Source organism: Hoplias malabaricus, chromosome 6, assembly GCF_029633855.1.
Source record: "Hoplias malabaricus isolate fHopMal1 chromosome 6, fHopMal1.hap1, whole genome shotgun sequence".
Classification (NCBI taxonomy): Eukaryota; Metazoa; Chordata; class Actinopteri; order Characiformes; family Erythrinidae; genus Hoplias; species Hoplias malabaricus.
In genome coordinates this window covers 16,163,024-16,184,002 of record NC_089805.1, presented here as the reverse complement: position 1 = coordinate 16,184,002, position 20,979 = coordinate 16,163,024, and the positions used below count along the sequence as shown (strand labels likewise).

The 20,979-nt window shown below is 40.7% G+C and overlaps 1 protein-coding gene across 3 annotated transcripts in view; it reads left to right on the top strand.

Moving 5' to 3' along the window:
- epb41a (erythrocyte membrane protein band 4.1a) overlaps positions 1 to 20,979 on the top strand; it is a 166,827-nt gene that overhangs the window by 124,330 nt on the left and 21,518 nt on the right. The window lies entirely within an intron of this gene.

Here is a 20,979-nt window from a genome sequence, read left to right as displayed (position 1 = left end):
AAGATGGGTTTGGCTGAAGTCATTGTCGTTTCATGTGGGTCTCTGTCTTTGCTTGAAATATTATTGTAAAGGGAAGTAGTGTTAATATATACATTGGTTTAAATGTATGTCAAACCCAGCTGTCTTGGAATTCCCCGTATCCCCCAGTATAGCTCCATTTGACTGGTGCTACCTTAAAAACCCAGGCTCCATGTCACAGCTCAGTCATACTCTGTTAACCCCATGGAGTCTCAGACCTTTTAGCCATGTCTGAGGTAATCTGATATGCCTTGACATTTTAACAAATTTCACCTACCTAAAGAAGTTTGTTCCCAAAAAATTGCACATGCTAATATTCAGCACAAACCCAGCAACAATAATGTGAGGGAAGTATGGATGTCATTTATCTGTTTTTTTTTTTTTTTGTTTTGTTTTGTTTTTAAATTAACACTAAACTCTATCTTCAAAGGTGATTATATATAGTGAACAAACACACTGTGAACATTTATGAAGTTTTCTTTTGAGCTCTGAACTTTGTAGACATGGGTGTTAACAGATTTCTGATATTTTATTTAGGTTTTTTCTATATTACTATGAATCTTATGTGACACTGTATTTTTCTATACCTGTGGCTCACACATTGACCACTCTAGAAACACAGGTGAGAAATCCCCTCCCCACTCTCAAAGATAATGGGCCATTAGCCCCCAACCCACCCCTCAAAAAGATCAACTGAATCGTTTGGTTGTATGTTATCGTGATTTATTTATTTATTTAGCAAAGACACAGACCACTTTGGAGCAACAAAGAATTTAATGTAATTTATATAAATATAATATATATTTATATATATGTGTGTGTGTGTGTGTCTATATATATATATATATATATATATATATATATATATATATATATATATATGCTTGGAAGTAGTAGAGAGCATCAAAACTTTACTGCTGAGCTCTGTGCATTTGCCAAAATATTTGACAAAAAATGTATTTCACTTATCAAAAAATGGTTCCTCCTCGGGCAGCTGAAAAGTGTGACTACACCTTGGAGCTCCGCGCATAGTGTGAAAACACAGCAATATGCTTCTGTTTACAATACTAAAATGGGCATATCCATACTTTGTGTTGTGGTCCTAATCCTCCAATAAGAGCGGCCCGATTAGCATACTGTTATCATATGAATATGAATGGGTGGACCATCAAGGGTCATGGTCTGAATCTCAGAGAGAGAATCTCACAGGAGTGCTGACTGCAAAGGGTTAAAGTACATATTTAACCTACATAGCAGGGATTGAGTAAAGCTTGACACTGTATTCAAACTCTGCTAAATTAATCAGATGGCTAGAATATTGAAATTTGTTGCTGAAAAAAGTTTGTAGCAGAGACATATTTTTATGCCACTGGAATAAATCCATTCCATCTTAAATGACCAAAATGGAACTTTGGTTATAAGTAAGCTGTTACAGTGAATAAATTATATTTTTTATTATTTGAATCAGTGAAAGCCTGGTCTTCTCTGTTTGGTGCAAAACCCCATATTTGTGGCTGTATTCAAGATTCACTAAAATATACTTCCAGCAGCTTAGTGCTACTCTAAATACCCTGGCTTCAGTATGCAGCTTTTCAAACTCTATTAACCTTCTGGAGTTGGCGTACCCGCCAGTGGGATAAATCAGAACTTGTGTCAAAACACTTATGCAACTCAGCAAGTTTTTGTCATAGAAACATAATAAACATACCCCCAGAAACCCTAAAGGATCTACTTGTATGGTTGAAAAGAAAATATTTTTACATGATTGTTATAGAATGATAAGTAACAAGAGGCACGTCTCTCTCTGAGTCTCAAACAGTGACCCTTGATGGCCCACACATTCGTATTCATATGATAATAGCATGCTAATCCAGCCACTCTAATTGGAGGATTATGACGTATGAAAATGCTCATTTTAGTCATATAAACAAATGCTGTGTTTTTGCACTGAGCATGGAGCTGAGCTAAGAACTTAGAGCTTGTTCTTCTTTTTTTCAGGTCTCTCCTTTTTCTTTCAGAGCTTCTTTTTGCGAGAAAGTGCCAGCGCCCTTTAGAGTTGCTGCGCCTATATTTTATGGCCGTATGTAGTTCCGCCCTCATGTTTCTGATTGGTTATTGAATTTAGAGGACACTATGATTGGCCACAATCTAGGGGCAAGTGATCTGCACACAGAGATTTGTTAAAAAAAAATCTTCATTTTATATGAGACTATCATGTGATTTGGGTCTTGAGTTCCACATGAATTCAATTAACTTATTGGTGCATACAACCTATTTCATATTGTAGTATTGATTTTTTTCTGGATGAATAAATTGAGTGCATTAATATGGTTGTACAAAGATTATTTTGGGTTGTTAGAGGTTAAATCATACACATTGAGACTGAAGAAGAATTAATCTCCTCCTGGTTATAGACATTTGAAAATCATACAAGCAGGTTTAGATACATTTTAGATTTAGATTAACAAAGAATCATATACACTATTCAAAAAAATAAAGGGAACACTAAAATAACCTAATCCTAGATCTCAATTAATGGAATATTGCTGAAAATCTTTATTGATTATATAGTGGAATGCATTGAGAACAAAATAAAATAACCAATATAAATTAAAATTATTATACCGTGGAGGTCTGGATTTGAAATCCTTCTGAAATTAAAAGTGGTTATGAAATTACAGGCTGATCCAACTTCAGTAGAAATTCCACAAGACAATTTAAAATGAGGCTCAGTAGTGTGCGTAGCCTCCACGTGCCTGTATGACATCCCTACAATGCCTGGGCATGCTACAGATGAGGCAGCGGATGTTCTCCTGGGTGATCTCCTCCGAGAACTAGATTAAAGCATCAGTCAACTCCTGGACAGTCTGTGGTGCAATGTGGTGTTGGTGGATGATGTCTCAGATGTGTTCGATTGTATTCAGGTCTGTGGAACCGGCAGGCCAGTCCATAGCATCAATGCCTTCATCGTGCAGGAACTGCTGACACACTTCAGCCACATGAGGTCTAATATTGTCATGTATCAGAAGGAACCCAGGGTCCACTGCACAAGCATATGGTCTCATAATGGGTCTGAGAATCTCATCCTGGTAACAAATGGCAGTCTGGGTACTTCTGGCTAGCACATGGAGGGCTGTGTGGCCCTCCAAAGAAATGCCTCCCCACACCATTACTGACCCACTGCCAAACCAGTCATGCTGGAGGATGTTGCAGGCAGCCGAACGTTCTCCATGGCATCTCCAGTCTCTGTCACATCTGTCACATGTGCTCAGTGTGAACTTGCTCTAATCCGTGAAAAGCACAGGGCGCCAATGGCGAATCTGCTTATCTTGGTGTTGTTGGTATTGAGCTGCACTACATGAGCAACTTCTGTGGGTTTTAGACACCGTCTCATGCTACCTCTAGGGGAGAGAGCACTGACAACATGCAAAAGTGATCAAAACATCAGCCAGAAATAGAACAGTAAAAAGGTCTTTAAAGGGGTTGTCTTGCTAATTGCCTCTCCTTTCTACCTGTTGTCTGTTCCATTTGCACAACAGCAGGTGAAATTAATTCACAAACAGTGTTGCTTCCTATTTGGACAGTGCTGCTTCCTAATTGGACAGGTTGAGCATGCATATATATATATATATATATATATATATATATATATATATATATATATATATATATATATAGTGAGAAGAGAAAGAGAGATGGAAAATAACGAAGGAGTCTGTGAAGTATTGTTTTCCAGACTGTCCACTTGGGGGTGCTGTGGGTCCATGCTTGGTTTTCTCTCAGTTTCTTCCTTGAATGTTTGATTTCAAATAAACGTTCAATTAAAGGTTCCTTACCATCAAGTGTGGGATCAGTCTGATTGTCACGTAAAGTCCTGTCGATTGATGTATGTGTTTGCTTGAGGTTATCAGGGGGACAGAAGATTTTTTAATATCTTTGTAATCTCAGCAGCTCTTTTTAAGTTACAAAGATGAGTTGAGAGGGAAGTCATTTTAGCCACTCATTTGAGTCATCTGCTGATCTCTCTTAGAGAGATCACATTTAGGGTGATAGACAGCACCGGGAGAGTATCCTGGTTTTATCCATGTGACATGTTTTACGAGTTAATGTTAGGGTATGGCCGACCATGAGTGTGTGAGATTATTGGATCACAGGATTAACTCCTAGGGTGATAAGATTTGACTCCTTTTTAGTCACAAGGGTTTTCTGTGGAGGAGTGTGAAAGAGCTGTTTGACTGTTTCTGATTACCAGTTTTTTTGGATTAAGGTCATAAACCGCCAAACAAAAATACTTTTGGACAGGTCTTCTCATGCGCATCATAGGGTTAACCTGGATCATTTATTACAAGTGGGTGTTTATAGAGAGTCACAATGATTGCTTCAGAGTTTGGGAAGAGGGGAACTTTACAACTTTCAGGCACATATTTTTTGGCTTTGGTTCTCCAAAACTGATGACCCTGGGTGCACGTGTGTGTGTGTGTGTGTGTGTGCGTGTGTGTGTGTGTGTGATTGGTTTGATGCAGTCATCAAAGTCCATTCTCCCAAGCTTAAGACAATGGAATTTCCGGGAGGACAGAGGCAGAGTTTCAACTAGTCCTCAATACAAGGATTTCAGTAATCCATAATCCTGAATGTAATTAGCATATTCAGTCCGACTTCCACTACAAAAATCAACACTTTAGAATAAAGCGGACAGTTTCTGTGTAGCTGGAATGTAAGTACTGTGTAATTACAGAACAGTTTCATTATATGATTGTTACCATGTTACAATACAGTTATTCCAGAATATTTATGTAAAAGTTACACTTTCATCCTCTGGAGTCTGAGGGTTTTTCAGACACTCTGATGTAGTGTGACATGCCTTGATTTATTTACAAATTACACCCATCTCAGATTATTTTTTCACAATGTTTTAAACATGCTTTTGTTCAGGATAAACTCTGCAACAATGTTGAAACAGTAAGAGTGTCAAACATCTATATTTTGATTAAATCTACTCTGAAGACTTTCCAAAAACCTATTTACAGAAGTGCTGATATATTGTGATAAAACACACTCTAAACATTTCTAGCCAAGACTTTTGAGCTCAGAACTTTGTAAACATTGGTGTTGGCAACACACTGTTTTTTTCCCACATTTCCACTGTTTTTATAAATTGTACATGGGTTTATTCCTAAAGCATAACCAATGTGAGGAGACACTGTGTTTTACTCAGACGCTGGTTCCTACATTGAATATGCATGAGACAGATATGAACACTCAGGTGAGAGGTCCCCACCCCACTGTCAAGGTAATGGCCCCTTAGTCTGCCCTCCCCACACATCTATCCAAAGAGAAGAGACTAGAGGCAACAGTCTTTTCATAGTTTATTGAAAAAAAAAAAGAACTAAACAAATCTAAATAAGCAATAAGAACAAATAAAATATAGCTGCAAGATGAACAATGCATCAGCATATGACCTTTCTTGAAACAGAAGCCACACTTTAGGGTAGTTTTTGTAGTGTTTTTAAGGTTGTCCTTGATGTTCTGTTGTGCCTGTGGAGATGGAGTGTGAGATGGAGGTGTAGTGGATGAGTGGTTGGATTTTGTGGTCTGCAGACAGGTGAAGATGGAGTTGGGTTACAGAGACAGCATAGAGCACAGAACACACTCTGGAGTTTCACCCTGGATTCTCACCCAATTTTCGGGACTCCCACAGAGCAGATGTGATTTGGGTTGTGGATCATTCTCAGTTCTGCTGGAGATTTTCAAACCTGTGTCCACTCACTGTCCACACTGTTAGACACACCTACCTTGTTAGTCCACTTTATAGATATAAAGGCAAAGACAGTCGCTCATCTGTTGCATCACAAATTGTGCTGATTGTAATCTAGTGGTTCATCAGTGGACACCGGACACTGTCGGCTGGAGGATTGTTCTCAGTCCAGCAGTGATGCTAAGGGGTTTAAAACTCCAGCGCTGAATGAATGAATGAATTCAAGTTTTCAGTCTGTGAGAATGTCCAAGAATGTAGTAACAGTCACATGTCCTTGAGCCTCCAATTCAGACAGGGGAAGGGTGCAGCAGATCTCCATAGCGACCATTCCTCCGGAGGAGTTGATTATCAGCCGCTCAAGGCTGCTGATAGCTGGGGCAGCCAAAACAGATAAAATTCAGCTTGTTAGAATCAGAGACCTGAAGCTAAATTTGAGCTAATTGTCCCTCTGATTCACAGTTCCATTTTTGAAATTATCCTTCATGGGTATGTTATATTTTTTTTCTAGGATATAATCTCGCCGAGTTATATATGTGTTTAGGTGGAATTTCAGTTATTTCTTGTTCCGGTCTGATCGTTAATGTAATTACATATATGTTATTACATCTGTGTGACTACATAAGAGACAATATGCTGTTACATTTGTGAAGATCCACTTGTGTAATTACAAAATGCAAAACGGATACACATCTAATTACATCAAATTACAACTGTGTATTACATACACAGTTATTAGAGACACAGCAAAGTGAGACAGTTTATTTAAATGTGTCACTTTGGTTACATTATTATTATTACATTATATCAGGTGGATTTGTTCTCAAACTCTCCTATTCAGGACATAATCTGGATTATATATTTGTGACAGTGACAGGTTTAAGGTGAACAGAGGTTTGGTTGAAGATTTATTTGTTGCCAGCAAAATCTACAACATCTGTCTTTTCCTATCCTGCAATTTAAGTCTCCTAGATTGTGCGCATGCGCGAAAAGTGCGTGCAGCCTTTACGGTAGCTCCCATTTGTGTATTCGTTTTTTCTTTTTAATTATAGTTTTATCTTAATAATATCTATTTATTTTTACAAGGTAACTTAGCGAAGTTTTGCCCTCTCGAATCATGCTAGTAGAGAGAGTTTTGGTCAGTTTTTTCGCTGTGAAAGTTCTAATTTCATGGTGCACTGCGGCGCAGGAGCATGGTCCCTTTGTTTACACCCGGGATCAGCTGATCGCGCTGAAGCCGGCCGGCATGGAGATCAGGGCCATGAACATCCCAGACGAGCTCTGGAGACGGACGCGCAGGGGATGTAGAGGAGGAACGAACCAGCGCTCAGGGAAATCGAGGGCAAAAAGACGGAGGCTTATGGAGAAAAAGGGATATAAGCCGCGTCTTCCCACCGTCGTCATGGGCAACGTTAGATCGCTGGCTAATAAGATGGACGAGCTAACAGCGTTAGCCATGAGTCAGAAGGAGTATCGGCAGTGTAGTTTAATGTGCTTCTCGGAGACATGCCTACACCAGGACATTCCAGATGATAATGTTTCAATCGCTGGCTTTCAGACTGTTCGGGCCGACCGGAACCGCACCGAGAGCGGTAAGCGTAAAGGGGGAGGTCTGGCTGTGTTGGTTAACAACCGCTGGTGCTCTCCTGGTCACATTACCATCAAGGAGCGTATCTATCGTCCAGACATTGAGCTGTTGGCTGTTGGACTCAGGCCATATTATTTGCCGAGGGAATTTTCCCATGTTGTTGTGGTCGCTGTGTACATCCCCCCCTCTGCCAACCCGAAGTCGGCGTGTGACGTCATTCACTCCACCATAGCGCGTCTCCAAACTCAACACCTGACTGCCTTCATTGCCATATCAGGTGACTTTAACCATGTCACTATGGCCAGGACATTACCAAACTTCACTCAGTATGGACTGTCCTACCAGAGAGGAGAGAACATTAGACCTGCTGTATGCTAATGTTAAGGAGGCATACAGCTGCTCATTGACGGGCTCACAGAGTGCAGGGCTCACAAGTGACATTGACGGGCTCACAGAGTGCATCACAGATTACATCAACTTCTGTGTAGAATCCACTGTCCCAACCAGGACTGTTAAATGTTACCCAAACAACAAGCCGTGGGTAACAAAAGACATTAAAGCACTCCTCATCAAGAAGAAGAGGGCTTTCAGAGCTGGAGACCGGGAGGAGGTGAGAACGATTCAGAGGGAACTGAAGAGAACCATCAGGGAGGCTAAGGAAAGATACAGGAGGAAGCTGGAGTGGAAACTCCAGCAGAACAACATGAGGGAGGTCTGGAGTGGTATGAGGACCATCTCTGGCTTCAGGTCCAGCAACAACAGGGGAGTAGAGGGCAGTGTGGACAGGGCCAATGAGTTAAATTTGTTTTTTAACAGATTTGACACTGTGGGCCCTGATCTCCCCCTCCCTGACTCCTCTGCTGTCGGGCCTCAACAGCCCACTCCACTCCCCCTCCCTCCCCTTCCTGATAGCCCCCCCCCCTCCTGGGATAGTCCACGTCACACCTCCTCTCCTCCCCCACCAGGGACCTCTACAGTGAATCTCACAGCTGACCAGGTGAGAAGACAGCTACAGAGACTCCACACGAACAAGGCTGCAGGCCCTGATGGTGTTCCCCCCAGGGTGCTTAAAGCCTGTGCCACCCAACTTTGTGGAGTCCTGCAGCATGTCTTCAACATGAGCCTGAGGCTCCAGAGGGTCCCGGTGATGTGGAAGGTTGAGGATGCCATCATCTACCTGCTGAACCGAGCGTATGCTCACCTGGATAAGCCAGGCGGCACTGTGAGGGTCATGTTTTTTGACTTCTCCAGTGCGTTTAACACCATTCAGCCTGCTCTTCTGGGTGACAAGCTGAACGTGATGCAGGTAGACGCCCCCCTCGTGTCCTGGATTGTTGACTACCTGACTGGTAGACCACAGTATGTACGTCTGCAGCACTGTGTGTCAGACAGAGTGGTCAGTGCCATCCTATATGCTGTTGCATGTTGGGGCAGTGGGCTGAGGGTGGCAGAAGCCAACAGACTTAATAAACTGATCCGTAGAGCCAGTGAGGTTGTGGTTGTAGAGCTGGACTCGCTGACGGCAGTGTCTGAGAGGAGGATGCTGTCTAAACTGCAGGCTATTATGGATAATGGCTCCCACCCTCTTTATCACATGGTAATGAGACACAGGAGCATGTTCAATGCAAGACTCATTCAGCCAAAATGCACTACAGAGTGCCACAGGAGGTCATTCCTACCAGTGGCTACCAGACTTTATAACTCCACACTTAAAGCATGACACCTTTCACATGTACAGTAATAACAATAGAACAAATTTTTTAATTATGAGTGTAACAACTCAAATGTGCAATACTCTTACTGCTGTATACAGTATATCTGTATTTATTATTATAGATGTGTACATATTGTAAATTTCCTTTTGTGTTAAATTTTTTATTAGAGTGTTTATTCTTTTACAACTGGTTGCTACTGTAATAATTGCAATTTCCCCCTGGGATCAATAAAGTATTTCTGATTCTGATTCTATCAGAATGACATTACCCTGGGCCTGGAAATGTCTTACCTCATAATTTCCTCAAAAAGTGCCCTTCATAGTACAGTGGAGGGGCATATTCTGCACATATGCACAGTTCTTTTTCACTTTCAGTAATATTTTTCTTTAATTTCACCCCAATGTGTATGGATTATCTTTTTATTTCTAATAAACAGGATTTTACATCATCCTTCTACCATATTATAACTGAATCTCTGCCATGTTTTAGAGCCATGTGTTTTAGAGAGGGTAACATAATTCCTTTGTAATTTGGGGGACAGTGAGTGTTACTGCCATATTTATACTATGTTTTTAGAAGCATTATTATGTCTTTACCTGAAATACTTGCTAAAAATTCTAGATATGTGCATGAAAACCAAATGTTGAAGACTATAACCCCAAGAGCTTATAGCAAGTCATCTCATCCTTAAAAATAAAATTATATATATATATATATATATATATATATATATATATACATATATATATATATATATATATATATATATATATATATATATATATATAATATTCGTATGTACAACAGAAAAATACATTTCCAGATAAAATAGTACAAACAATAGGCTATTTTCATATATTTATCTCTCTCTCTCTCTTCTCGCTCTCTCTGTGACATTTCTAAGAGAGCTGCGTTAGTTTGGAGTGTTTCACTTTTCCTTTTTTAGTTTTTCACTTTCCCCATCTTTTCCTTTTTGTGGTTACTACTGCTGCAGGGATGTAGACCCTTTCTCTTGCAAATGGTTTTAGATGTGTCCACACTCCAGGAGCAACTATGGAAGACATGCTTTTGCTGGTAGGAGAACTTAGGAGAACACAGCCATGAGGATATTTTCTCCACCTTGTGAATAAATATGTGGTAAAGATGCTCGTTATATGAATCACCTGTTAGAAAATGTTATTGGAGAGTTGGAGGTTTTTGTACTTTTTTTAACTCTGGCCATTAAAGTCACCATGTAGCACTGTTCATTTCTAATAAGCTGATCTCTTAGGAACTGAGTTGATTCTATAAACTGTCGAGTGTTATTTCCTTGTTGAGCCTGTGACTGTAAGAACACAGTGCTGAAGCATGTCCTGTTTTTTAGGAGACAGGTGTTTGTTTCGCTACAGTCCAGATAAACCACTGGACACCTCTTTTTTCGTGTACCTCATGAAGATTTGTTTATAATCTATGCTAGCACAGACAGTTTGAGCTTCAGACACACACATATTACTTTTCCGCACAATGATAAAGCAGCTCAGTGGAAGCTCGGGTAATTTCCAAGTTAAATTCCAAGAAATAAAAGTAAAGGTACCATGATTTATTATGGTTCTAATATCCTTCTACATGTAGGGATACATGTAGCGGTGTTAGCTAATTAATAAGGCATTAATTAATTACTAATTATTTATTAATTAATCTGCTTATCGGGTAACACATATAACTTCATTCAAGTGTGAATTTGCAGTTTCCCTGGATTAAAAGAGAGTTCATGGGCCTGGGTTTACACAACTTACATGAACAAATTCCACACATAAACACAACAATCTAGAGTAGTATAGAAAAGTTATTTATTTATTTATGTATGTATGTATGTCAGTAACTATGGAAGCAAATTTGTCTCATCAGACATATTACCACCTCTGAATATTTTGCTTCGCAAATATGCATCTGAATATAATTGCTCTTGAATAGAACTCGTGAATTTTCAAGAACACGTTTTCACTATTATTATTCAAGGTTAATAAATTCAGATAAAAATTAAAATTCAAGCTTAAAAAATTCATACAATATATTTCGAAGTTGCTCAAATTCGATAGACCAAATTCAGATGCCAAAATACGAGTGAAAATATTCAGATTACACATCCGGGATACAAAGGATAAGCAATCGATTCATTTGGATTTTCTTTTTCACCTTAAATGGTACACTAGTTGCATTCTGTCACCGCTAGATGGCAAAATACGAACTTCCATACCGTGGAAAAATTACACGTTTAGCTTCCTTCCGCGGATATTATCTCTTTATTTTGAAACTGTTTCAAAAATCTGAAAGGCACATTGAAAGCACAATATCACAGACTATTAATATCCTGAATGTGAAGAAATGTTACTGTGGAATGTTATGCCCTGTGCATATAGCAAGTGTCATGATGAATATGTGGAAACATGAAAATGTCCTATGGCATTTTTATTTTTTAATTGTCAGATTATCAAGAATCTGAAATTGATATTACAGAAAGTGTAACACATATATAATATCCCAAAGTGCAGAGTTTATTCATAAGGTTGTGTTTGTTTAAACACTGAATGTCAGTGTGTTCATTCACAATGTCTGGTTATTTAGAATATTATTATACATATTTATATAGAGGGGCGGCACGGTGGCGCAGCAGGTAGTGTTGCAGTCACACAGCTCCAGGGACTTGGAGGTTGTGGGTTCGTTTCCCGCTCCAAGTGACTGTCTGTGAGGAGTTGGTGTGTTCTCCCCGTGTCCGCGTGGGTTTCCTCCGGGTGCTCCGGTTTCCTCCCACAGTCCAAAAACACACGTTAGTAGGTGGATTGGCGACTCAAAAGTATCCGTAGGTGTGAGTGAATGTGTGTGTGTCTTTGTGTTGCTCTGTGAAGGACTGGCGCCCCTTCCAGGGTGTGATCCCGCCTTGCGCCCAGTGATTCCAGGTAGGCTCTGGACCCACCGTGACCCTGAATTGGATAAGCGGTTAAAGATAATGAATGAATGAATATTTATATAGAAATTTTGTGTTTGTAGATTATTTGTTGTAACAATGCTTCTTGGCAATAAATCTTATACCGTTGAAAAGCCTGATAATTTCCCTTTTCAGTGGTGCCACATTTGTAAGGAACATTTTTTTTGTTCAAAATGGCACCGCTTGGGTGGCAGCTAGTTACAGTAGCTCCATGCATGTTTATGTGTTCGGAAGTGTGCACTTAAAGACGGACAATTCATGAGACTGTGGATTTGTATTTTTCTCTTGTTGGGAATACTTAAATCGGCACTAGCGGACCCTTTCAGCCATGGCTCCATTGTTTACACTCGAGAACAGCTGTTAGCACTGTGTAGCACCAAGGTACTCCCTGAGATGAGACCGGTGATCCCTGAAGATCTAAGGAGAAGGAGACGGGGGTGCAGAGCTGGAACGAAGTGCCAGGAGAAGAAAAGACGGTATAAATCGTGTATACCATCTGTCATCATGGGGAACGTGAGATCTCTCCCTAATAAGATGGATGAGCTAACGGCGCTAACCAGGCTGCAGAGGGAATACCGGGAGTGTAGCATTATGTGCTTCATAGAGACCTGGCTGAATGAATTCACACCGGACTCACACGTCACTTTGGAAGGTTTTGAACTTGTGAGAGCGGACAGGAAAGTAAAGGCAAGTGGTAAGAGGAAAGGAGGGGGTTTATGGTTTGTGAACCATAAATGGTGTAATTCGGGGCACGTTTGGGTGAAAGAGCAGTACTGCAGTAAGGACATTGAACTGCTAGCGGTTAGCATTCGGCCATATTATCTCCCGAGGGAATTCTCGCATATTATCGCGATAATTGTATACATCCCCCCGTCGGCCGATGCTGTGACAGTGCTTACACACTGTAGTGTCAAAACTTCAGACGTCACATCCTCGGTCCCTGTTCTTAATATCTGGTGACTTTAATCAATCTTCACTGTCCTCCACTCTCCCAACATTCACTCAGTTTGTTAAGTGTCACACTAGAGACAATAAAACCCTGGATCTAATGTACGTGAATACTAAGGATGCTTATTGTTCATCACCCCTTCCCCCGTTGGGTCGTTCTGATCACAACCTGGTTCTTCTGTCCCCTGTATACATACCGGTGGTGAATAGACAACCACCCACCAAGAGGTATGTAAGGATCTGGTCCGAGGAAACCAGACTGGGATGTGTTATGTGAACCTCACGGGGAAGATATTGACAGCTTGACTGTATGCATCACGGACTACATTAACTTCTGTGTGGAAAATACTGTGACTACCGGGAAGGTACAATGTTTTTCCAACAATAAATCATGGGTGACCCCTGAATTAAAAGCCCTGTTAAATGAGAAGAAGAGGGTTTTTAAGTCCAGTGACAAGGAGGAGCCTAGAAGAGTGCAGAAGGAGCTGAAGAGAGGGATAAGGAAGGGGAAATACAAAAGGAAGCTGGAAGAGAGCTTCAAGGGGTGCAATACCAGAGAGGTCTGGAGAGGCCTGAAAACCATGGCTGGCCAAGAAAAAAACGGTGGGAGGGGTCCTGAATCGGGAGGACAGGACTGGGCAAATGAGTTGAATCTTTTTTTCAACAGATTCGACTGTGTCATCCCACCCTCCCTAATTCATCAAAGCCCGGATTCCACTGTAGTATCACACCTAAATCACCCCTCCACCCAAATGCCCTTGTCACCAATGGCTCTCCTCTCACAGTACACCACCCCACTGTGTTCCTGGCAGAACCGATCCACACACCCTAGCCCTGACCTTACTCAACAGGAGACGGAATACAGCTCTACCCCCTATTTCTCCATTACAGCTGATCAGGTAAGGAAGGAACTTAGGAGAATAAAGACGAGGAAGGCAGCTGGCCCTGATGGCATGAACCCCAGGCTGCTTAAGGACTGTGCAGATCAGCTCTGTGGGGTACTCCTGCACATCTTTAACCTGAGCCTCAGTCTGAGAAGAGTTCCACTTCTGTGGAAAACTTTGTGTGGTTCCAGTTCCAAAGACTGCACACCCTAGGGAGCCTAACCACTTTAGGCCACCTAATAAAGACCATGGAGAGAATTGTCCTCATTCACCTTTGACACCTGGTAAATAGCAGGATGGACCCCCTGCAGTTCGCGTATCGACCAGGCATTGGTGTGGAGGGCTCTGTCATCTACCTACTACACTGATCACTTTCGCACTTAGAGGCCATGGGTAGCGCTGTAGCGCTGAGAATTGTTCTTTGACTTTTCCAGTGCTTTCATTACAATCCAGCCATCACTACTTAGGGGGAAGTTGGAGGGAGCTGGTGTCGACTGTCATCTGGCTGCATGGATCACTGATTACCTCACCAACAGACTGCAGTATGTGAGGCTACGTGACTGCGTGTCTGATGTGGTGGTCTGCAGCACGGGGGCCCCCCAGGGTACAGTTCTCTCTCCTTTCCTATTTACACTCTACACATCAGACTTCAGTTTTAACTCAAACAACTGCCACCTCCAGAAGTTCTCTGATACAGCCATTGTTGGACGTGTGTCAGAGGGGAACGATCTGGAGTATAGAGAGGTCATCACCAACTTTGTGGACTGGTGTGACTTGAACAAACTGTGTATTAATGCTAGCAAGACAAAGGAGGTGGTGATTGATTTCGGAAAGAAGGCTATCCAATTTGCACCAGTGAACATCCAAGGTGTGGACATTGAGATTGTGAAGGAGTATAAATACCTGGGCACCTTAGCAATAAACTGGACTGGTCAATAAACACAGATGTCTTGTACAAGAAGGGCCAAAGTTGTCTCCACTTGCTGAGGAGGCTGAGGTCCTTTGGGGTGTGCAGGACACTGCTAAGGACTTTTTACGATACTGCGGTGGCAATATGTAATATATATATTATTATCTGCATATATTTTTTTGCATATCTGTCTTTGCACTACCAGTATTACTACCTCTGCCCTTTTCCCAACAATGCGAATAATCATGTGCAATAACTTCTCATGTGCAACCATCTCTGTATGGTTGTATGGGCTATATGTTTATGAGTATGTAAGTTTTTAAGTTTTTTCCTCCATTGTATTTATTGCGTTACTTTTTTTCCCCACTTCTTGTCCAATGCCTAAGGTTTGTGTGCTGCTGTAACAAGTGAATTTCCCCGATGTGGGATCAGTAAAGTCAAGTTTAACATGCATTTGTGGGATGAGCAGTAGAGCTGAATATGGGAGTTGCACCAATGAAAGATTTGCCAAATCCTCTCTGCTAAAGCCAATTACATTGTACAACTTATGTTTATAAGTAATGTCTTCAGTTTTATTTGTATAAGCTCCATCTCTCAGTGCTATTCAAATGAAAGTCAAATGTCCATGTTTAAATATGTTAAAAAAGACAAAGGCTTTCATGATGGTGTCCTAATTTTCATTCAAAAATTACAAAACAATTTCCACAGTAGAATTTCTTCATCTTCAACATATCAATAGTCTTTAGTGAGCCTTTCAGATTTTTGAGACACTTTGAAAATAAAGAGATAATATCTGCGGAAGGAAGCTAAACGTGTAGTTTTTCCACGGTATGTAAGATTCCACGGTATGGAACTGTTTGTATTTTGCCATCTAGCGGCGACAGAATGCAACTAGTGCACCATTTAAGGTGGAACAGAAAATCCTAATGCATCGATTGCTTATCCTTTGTACCCCGGATGTGTACTCTGAATTTTTCAACTCGTATTTTGGCATCTGAATTTTGTCTGTCAAATTTGAGCAACTTCGAAATATATTGTTTTAATTTTTTTAAGCTTGGATTTTTTTTATCTGAATTTATTAACCTTGAATATTAACAGTGAAAACGTTTTCTTGAAAATTCATGAGTTCAATTTAAGAGCAATTATATTCAGATGCATAATCATGAAGCAAAATATTCAGCGGTGGAAATCTGAAGACTTAAAATCAAAAGCAACAAAATTCAGATGCACAATTTCATTGCAAAAAAATTAAGTCCTTCAAATTCAAAGTGGTAATATTTCAAAGTCTGATATGACAGATTTGCTTCCATAGTAACATTTAATACAGGCAGTTAATTATTAAAGTTTCATAGACGGGCCTAACTGGCAAACCACAAACCTTATGTGACTTTCAATAATATGTGATAAGATGGAATTGATAAATGTGTAGTATGATAAGTGAGATTTAAAAGACATAACTAGTAGCTAAAAGAGGGGTGTAACTATCAAATAATTGGAATAGGCATTCACCCTGAGAGCACGTTTGAAAGAGAGACGGTCTTGGGCGGTCTGCCCTCTCGCTGATGTGTGGGACCAGGAGGATGGCTTCTCAGATCGGTCTGCTGGGCTCTGAAAACATGGCAGTTTCAGCTACTCGATGTGCGCCTTCTGAATGAATGCCCAGTGTTTGTGGTATCTCTAATCTGTGGACTGATGTATGGCGATTTACTTGTTTGGCCAAAATCAAATTTACAAGCCGTTGATCAGTTCTAGTGTGGAAGATTTGTGGAGCACTAAAGAAATAATACTTAAAATGCAGTCATGCAGAGATACAGAGATTTTCTAAGTAGAGACGAATTTCTCTAAGAGGATGGCATTGGTGGTGTAGATCTTTGAGTCAATTCTCCTTTGTAGAGGTTAGGCTGTTGCTGTTGCAGTTACCGAATTCTCACACGCTCGCTGTTCTCTCCAACTCAAAGCTGGAATTCAATTCGAACTCAGACCCTGACTCCAGCTGAAGATTCACTGGCTGGCTCAGACTCCTACTGACTGACTGATTCTGACAGACTCCTGATTGAAAATTCATTGATCAGGGAAGACAGAGGTTGTTTTGGTATGTCTTTTTACATTTCAGTGGTGAGTGAGTCAGCTGGCAGACCCCCTGGTGCCATTTAGGTGACAAGTCACCAGGCATCCTGTGAGTGAATTTTTTTTCATGAATATATATTGAAGTTCTTTTTCTTGAGTCAAGGGGGGAATGTCTTTGATCACTCTTGGACTTTGAAGAGAACAGGTGTGTGACTTGAACAAATGGTCTGTTTTTGACCCTTGAATAGACAGGAGATCCTAGCTGGAGACATCAGATTAACTTGAGAGAAATTTAATTTAAAGATTCAGGTTCTGAGTCCATTATATCCTATCATTTTTGTAACAAGACTTATGCTTAATCAACACATAGTAGGTGAAAAGACTCCAGTGTTACTCTTGGTTCACTGGCCTTTTAATAGAATGTCATTAATTAGTCGGACACTGATAAACAATAGAAACAGCTAAAGCTTAATTACAATGATTGTTATTTCAACTGTCACATACACCCAAAGTGCTTCCCTTCCAAACCAACAGAGGTCGCTGTCTTCTGAGTATTAAGCCTGTGACTGTGATTGATCCACCATCAGGCAAACATGGATCAAGTTGAACTGAGAAAGTCCAAAAATATGAGCTCCTCCACATTACAGACACTGCAGACAGCAGCAAATTCACCTCCAGGAATTTCCTCAGACATTGGACATCACAGAATGGACAAAAATGTACAGACGTCTTAGAAAAAAAAGACTTACAATGAGAAGCAGGAGCACACAAGTAAAATGTACATACCCTCTTGCAAACATGCAGTTTTTGCAGTGATGAGGCAAGATTAGCATTGACAGAGGCTCTATTCTCTCTATTACAGCACATATAATCATTATTGTGAATCATCACAATAATTTTGAAGCTGTAATTTTAAGATAAAAATATTACATTTATTTCCTTACAGCTCTCTCTATTGTCTACATAGTTCATAGTAGAAATATTGTTTAAGCTCTTTCTGCAATTCTGAGCCATCTGTTAATTAAATATATTTTTACTTTTTCTGACTTTTTGCCAATTTAGTTTTTTGGATTTGCCATTTGGACTTGTTTTGTACTGCACTGATTTTCAGGTTTTAGAATGTTTCTACCTCACTTCAAGTATTGTGTTAATTTATAGTGTAAATTCTCACAGCTGATTCTCACCTTCTGTTACATCTACATCTTCAGATCTAATATGTAATTTGAATGAACAGTAGCCACCGCTGACTCTAAGTACATGGTACAAATTATTTTCTTAATTCATGAATGGCAGATTTTCATAATGTAGTGGAGTAAGAAGTAAGATATTTGATTTTGAAATGTAGTGGAGTTAAAATAAAATTTGATAGATTTTATCATGGACAGGAACAGGGAGGAGCCAGACCATCAGTCTGCAGCTTTTTTGAGCAAGGCTGTGTCTGCTTTTTATTTGACTGATGTATGGCATATACATTTTTTTCTGATCACTGGTTATTTATTTATATTTTTTTTTGCTTTTGTCGCAGGTGAAAAGCAGCTGTCAGGACACTAAAAACATATATTGTAAAAAATCATGATTTAATGGTAAACCAGAATGGATCAGGTCTGCCAACAAATTTGAAACTAAAACAACAAGAACTGAGTGCTCTTTTAAATGAAAAATCTAAAAGGGCCATGTTAAGCTTGAAGTTGTATCTGTGCATGTCATGGACTCTCTCATTGCATTCTTTTTTGATTTGAGAAACACACCCCTGGCTACTTTATGGAGGGAGGGTGGGGACTGCTGATCATGCTGAGATCCTGTGGCTGGCCGTACTATTTTGTACTGATCCTGTTTGATGCCAGTGGTTCAGACCAGCAGTCCTAAGACTCTGCTTACAGGCCTTCCTTACCTTAATCAGCAGAGTCTGGAGGCTAAGTGCTCTATTAAGGTAACTGAGGCTGTGAAACAGCTCCCTTCAGGACAAGCACCAGATATTGATGGACTGCCAGTGGATCTCTTCAAGGCCTTCTGTGGAGTCATTGGGAAGGACTTACTCAGTGTTCTGCAGACAAGCTTTGCTGCAGAGGCACTTCCCAAAAGCTGTCAGTGTTCTTTAGTCTCCCTTTCACCAAATAAATGTGACTTCAGTCTACTCTGAAACTGGAGGCGTGTCCCTCCTGTGAACTGACTATAAAATCTCGTCCCACTGCATTGAGGACAGGCTCAGGAGAGTGTTGGGCACTATTGTAAATACCGATCAGTCATATTGTGTCCCCAAAAAGTCTATATATGACATTTTATTTCTGATCAGGGACATGATTAACTCAGGCTGAGTTTGGCCTGCTGTCCCTTGATCAGAAAACAAGCAGTTGATCACATGGACCATGACTCCTATGAGTGTTCTAAAAGCTTTTGGTTTTGTGGAGGTTTTTTTTTTTTATCCTGTGTCAGACTCCTGTTTGCAGGACCAGAATGTACGATTAAGCTGTGAAGGAGTCTTAGTGCTCCAGTTATAGTTGGCAGGGCAATCAGGCAAGGCTGCCCATTGTCAGGGCAGCTGTACTCCATTGCTGTTGAGCCTCTCTTCTGCATGCTGAGAGGCAAGTTTCTTGGCCTGCAGGTCAGGGCCAGCCCAATTAAACTGTCTCCTGACTGGGGAATGCCAGTCAGTGTGGGTGTTTGAGGAAACTCAGTTTGTAATCCTTAATTTCCATTGATGTCCCAAGTCTCCAGGACCCTGAGGGCTCATCTGCTGGAGACTGGCGTTACTAAGATAAGCCATCTGAGGAACGGCATAGTTTGGCTTTCAGTGGAGTAGCTGGCCAATACCTTGGGCTTCAGGAATGTACACCTGGACACAGAGTTGCTGAACGGTTTGAGTTTGAGGAGTCCTGTGGTCTGATGAGTCCACATTTCAAATTGTTTTTGGTAATCATGGACGTCGTGTCCTCAGAGCCATTGTTACCAGCACAAAGTTCAAAGCCAGCATCTTTGATAGTAGGGAGATGTGTTAGTGCCCATGGCATGGTACCTTGCACATCTGTGAAGGCACCATTAATGCTGAAAGGTACATACAGGTTTTGGAGCAACATATGCTGCTATCAGTCTTTTTCAGGGATGTCCCTGCTTATTTCAACAAGACAATACCAAGCCACATGCACGTGTTTCAACAGCGTGGCTTCGTAGTAAAAGAATGCCTGCCTGCAGTCCCGACCTGTCTCCCATTGAAAATGTATGACACATTATGAAGCACAAAATACGACAACGGAGACCCGAACTGTTGAGCAACTGAAGTTGTACATCAAGCAAAAATGGGAAATAATTCCACCTACAAAGCTTCAACATTTGTTCTCCTCAATTCCCAAACACTCATTGAGTGTTCTTAAAAGGAAAGGTGATTTAACACAGTGGTAAACATGCCCCTGTACTAATTCTTTTGGAACGTGTTGCAGGCCTCGAATTCAAAATGAGTGAATATTTGCTAAATAAATAAAGTAATAAATAAAGTTTATCCGTTTGAACATTAAATATCTTTTCTTTGTAGTGTATTCAATTGAATATAGGTTGAAAAGGATTTGCAAATCATTGTCAGTGACCAAAGGTTTGGCTATAGCAGCCCAGCCATGTATATTGACACTGTTGAGCTCCCAACGGACAGTTCTGGTGGAAACAGGAGAGTTGAGGTGCACATTTAATTCTGCCGTGATTTGGGCAGCCGTGGTTTTATGTTTTTTGGATACAATCCGGGTTAGCACCCGAACATCCCTTTCAGACAGCTTCCTCTTGCGTCCACAGTTAATCCTGTTGGATGTGTTTTGTTCTTCTTGGTGATATGCTGACATTACCCTGGATACTGTGGCTCTTGATACATCACAAAGACTTGCTGTCTTGGTCACCTACAATTTGTCCTCTTTTGAACTCTGGTATGTCACCCATAATGTTGTGTGCATTGCAATATTTTGAGCAAAACTGTGCAACTCTTACAACACCAGGCTGGTCCAATTTAGCCATGAAACCTCTCACACTAAAATGACAGGTGTTTCAGTTTCAACGTCCAACCCCTGTACATCCAAATGATTTGGTTGGTCTCACTGATGGGGTGGGGGCTAATGGGCCATTATCTTCCATACCTATCTCTAGAATAGTCAAT